The sequence below is a fragment of the Oncorhynchus nerka genome, unplaced genomic scaffold (assembly GCF_034236695.1).
Source record: "Oncorhynchus nerka isolate Pitt River unplaced genomic scaffold, Oner_Uvic_2.0 unplaced_scaffold_2691, whole genome shotgun sequence".
Taxonomy (NCBI): Eukaryota; Metazoa; Chordata; class Actinopteri; order Salmoniformes; family Salmonidae; genus Oncorhynchus; species Oncorhynchus nerka.
The window spans coordinates 26935-31598 of record NW_027038610.1 but is presented as its reverse complement, the minus strand read 5'-3'; positions in this window follow the sequence as shown (position 1 = coordinate 31598).

Here is a 4664-nt window from a genome sequence, read left to right as displayed (position 1 = left end):
TAGTCTATCTCTGGTTAAATAGTGAAGTCAGGGGTTATATACTGTACTAGTCTATCTCTGGTTAAATAGTGTAGTCAGGGGTTATATACTGTAGTCTATCTCTGGTTAGTCAGGGTTATATACTGTACTAGTCTATCTGGTTAAATAGTGAAGTCAGGGGTTATATACTGTACTAGTCTATCTCTGGTTAGTCAGGGTTATATACTGTACTAGTCTATCTCTGGTTAAATAGTGTATCTCTGTCAGGGGTTATATACTGTACTAGTCTATCTCTGGTTAAATAGTGTAGTCAGGGTTATATACTGTACTAGTCTATCTCTGGTTAAAGAGTGAAGTCAGGGTTGCCCATACTGTGCTAGTCTATCTCTGGTTAAATAGTACTCAGGGTTATATACTACTTCTAGTCTATCTCTGGTTAAATAGTGATGTCAGGGGTTATATACTGTACTAGTCTATCTCTGGTTAAATAGTGTAGTCAGGGTTATATACATGTTATAAATACAGGGTTATATACTGTACTAGTCTATCTCTGGTTAGTCAGGGGTTATATACTGTACTAGTCTATCTCTGGTTAGTCAGGGTTATATACTGTACTAGTCTATCTCTGGTTAAATAGTGTAGTCAGGGTTATATACTGTGTACTAGTCTATCTCTGGTTAAATAGTGTAGTCAGGGTCTATCTCTGGTTATAGGGTTACTGTACTAGTCTATCTCTGGTTAAATAGTGAAGTCAGGGTTATATACTGGCTACTAGTCTATCTCTGGTTAGTCAGGGGTTATATACTGTACTAGTCTATCTCTGGTTAGTCAGGGGTTATATACTGTACTAGTCTATCTCTGGTTAGTCAGGGTTATATACTGTACTAGTCTATCTCTGGTTAAATAGTGTAGTCAGGGTCAGGGACATTATATACTGTACTAGTCTATCTCTGGTTAAATAGTGTAGTCAGGGGTTATATACTGTACTAGTCTATCTCTGGGTTAAATAGTGTAGTCAGGGTTATATACTGTACTAGTCTATCTCTGGTTAGTCAAGTCAGGGTTATATACTGTACTGGTCTATCTCTGGTTAAATAGTGTAGTCAGGGTTATATACTGTTAGTCTATACTGTACTAGTCTATCTCTGGTTAGTCAGGGTTATATACTGTACTAGTCTATCTCTGGTTAGTCAGGGGTTATATACTGTAATTGGTCTATCTCTGGTTAGTCAGGGGTTATATAATGTACTAGTCTATCTCTGGTTAGTCAGGGGTTATATACTGTACTAGTCTATCTCTGGTTAAATAGTGATGTCAGGGGTTATATACTGTAGGGTTAAATAGTTATATACTGTACTAGTCTATCTCTGGTTAAGGGGTTGCCTTATAGTACTAGTCTATCTCTCTGGTTAGTCAGGGGTTATATACTGTACTAGTCTATCTCTGGTTAGTCAGGGGTTATATACTGTACTAGTCTATCTCTGGTTAAATAGTGTAAGTCAGGGGTTATATACTGTACTAGTCTATCTCTGGTTAAATAGTGTAGGTTAGTCAGGGGTTATATATCACTAGTCTATCTCTGGTTAGTCAGGGGGTTATATACTGTACTAGTCTATCTCTGGTTAGTCAGGGTTATATACTGTACTAGTCTATCTCTGGTTAAATATATAGATTAGTCAGGGGTTATATACTGTACTAGTCTATCTCTGGTTAAATAGTCAGGGGTTATATACTGTACTAGTCTATCTCTGGTTAGTCAGGGTTATATACTGTACTAGTCTATCTCTGGTTAAATAGTGTAGTCAGGGGTTATATACTGTACTAGTCTATCTCTGGTTAGTCAGGGTTATATACTGTACTAGTCTATCTCTGGTTAAATAGTGAAGTCAGGGGTTATATACTGTATCTAGTCTATCTATCTGGTTAAATAGTGAGTCAGGGTTATATACTGTACTAGTCTATCTCTGGTTAAATAGTGAAGTCAGGGGTTATATACTGTACTAGTCTATCTCTGGTTAGTCAGGGGGTATATACTGTACTAGTCTATCTCTGGTTAAATGTCAGGGTTATATACTGTTATATAAATAGTGTAGTCTTATATCACTGTACTAGTCTATCTCTGGTTAGTCAGGGTTATATACTGTACTAGTCTATCTCTGGTTAGTCAGGGGGTTATATACTGTACTAGTCTATCTCTGTGCCTTAAAGGGGTTAGTGTACTAGTCTATCTCTGGTTAGTCAGGGTTATATACTGTACTAGTCTATCTCTGGTTAAATAGTGAAGTCAGGGTTAGTTATATACTGTACTAGTCTATCTCTGGTTAAATAGTGAAGTCAGGGGTTATATACTGTATCTAGTCTATCTCTGGTTAGTCAGGGTTATATACTGTACTAGTCTATCTCTGGTTAAATAGTGTAGTCTATCTCTGGGGGGTTATATACTGTACTAGTCTATCTCTGGTTAAATAGTGTAGTCAGGGTTATATACTGTACTAGTCTATCTCTGGTTAGTCAGGGGTTATATACTGTACTAGTCTATCTCTGGTTAAATAGTGAAGGGGGTTATATACTGTACTAGTCTATCTCTGGTTAAATAGTGTAGTTATATACAGGGGTTATATACTGTACTAGTCTATCTCTGGTTAAATAGTGAAGTCATGTCCTCTGGTTAAATAGTCATTTAAAGCCCTCTGGTTAGATGCTGTCTGATCAGGGGTTATATCTTGTAATCTATCTCTGGTTAGAGGCTACAGTAAATAGTGAAGTCATGTAAAAGCCCTAGATGCTGTCTGATAAGTATAGTCAGTACACACCCCTAAAAGTAGTCCTTTATCATCTCTCTCTATATATATCCTCTCTCTCTCTCTCTCTCTCTCTCTCTCTATCTCTTTCTCTCTCTCTCTCTCTCTCTCTCTCTCTCTTCTTTCTCTCTCCCCCCCTCTCTCTCTCTCTCTCCCTGTCTCTCTCTCTCTCTCTCTCTCTGTCTCTCTCCTGTCTCTCTCTCCTCTCTCTCTCTCTCTCTCTCTCTCTCTCTCTCTCTCTCAATTCAATTCAATTCAAGGGCTGTATTGGCATGGGAATCATGTGTTAACATTGCCAAAGCAAGTGAGGTAGATAATATATAAAGTGAAATAAACAATAAAATTAACAGTAAACATTACACATACAGAAGTTTCAAAACAATAAAGACAATCCAAATGTCATATTATATATATACAGTGTTTTAACAATGTACAAATGGTTAAAGGACACAAGATAAAATAAATAAGCATAAATATGGGTTGTATTTACAATGGTGTTTGTTCTTCACTGGTTGCCCTTTTCTCATGGCAACAGGTCACAAATCTTGCTGCTGTGATGTCACACGGGTATTTCACCCAGTAGATATGGGAGTTTATCAAGATTGGGTTTGTTTTGAAGTCTTTGTGTATCTGTGTAATCTGAGGGAAATATGTCTCTCTACTATGGTCATACATTGGGCAGGAGGTTAGAAGTGCAGCTCAGTTTCAACCTGTTTTGTGGGCAGTGAGCACATAGCCTGTCTTCTCTTGAGAGCCGTGTCTGCCTACGGCGGCCTTTCAATAGTGCAAGCTATGCTCACTGAGTCTGTACATAGTCAAAGCTTTCCTTAAGTTTGGGTCAGTCACAGTGGTCAGGTATTCTGCCAGCTGTATACTCTCTGTTTAGGGCCAAATAGCATTCTAGTTTGCTCTGTTTTTTTGTTAATTCTTTCCTAATGTGTCAAGTAATTATATTTTTGTTTTGTCATGATTTTGTTGGGTCTAATTGTGCTGCTGTCCTGGGGCTCTGTAGGGGCGTGTTTGTGTTTGTTTTGTGTCTCCTCTCTGTCTCTATCTCTCTCTCTTCTCTATCTCTCTCTCTGTCTATCCTCTCTCTCTCTCTCTCTCTCTCTCTCTCTCTCTCTCTCTCTCCTCCTCCTCTCTCTCCCCTCTCTCTCTCTCTCTCTCTCTCTCTCTCCTCTCTCTGTCTCTGTCTATCTCTCTGTCTATCCTATCTCTCTCTCTCTCTCTCTCTCTCTCCCCTCTCTCTCTCTCTCTCTCTCTCTCTCTCTCTCTCCTCTCTCTGTCTCTGTCTATCTCTCTGTCTATCCTATCTCTCTCTCTCTCTCTCTCTCTCTCTCTCCCCTCTCTCTCTCTCTCTCTCTCTCTCTCTCTCCTCTCTCTCTGTCTCTGTCTATCTCTGTCTATCCTATCTCTCTCTCTCTCTCTCTCTCTCTCTCTCCTCTCTCTGTCTATCTCTCTGTCTGTCCTATCTCTTTCTGTCTGTCCCCTCTCTCTCTCGCTCTCTGTACCCTCTCTCTGTCTCTCCTTCCAAATCAAATTTTATTATACATTTCTCTCACTCTATACTATCTCTTTGTATGAGAGGACCCTCATCATTCTCCCTGAGTCATACACTAATTATTGACGGGCAGCTTATTCTGTTCAATATAGTTCTGTACCTGTATCTCTGCTTCCTGACTCCCGCCCCCATATTTGACCTGTCCCACCTCTCCTCTGGTGTTGTGGCACAAGGCACCATAAAGACAGGGCACAGTCCAGTGGGAGGTGCATTGTGGGGGAGGTGAGGGCTCTGCTGGGGGACAGGTTCTATACCAGTCCAGTGGGAGGTGCATTGTGGGAGGTGAGGGCTCTGCTGGGGAACAGGTTACAAAAGCCCCATGC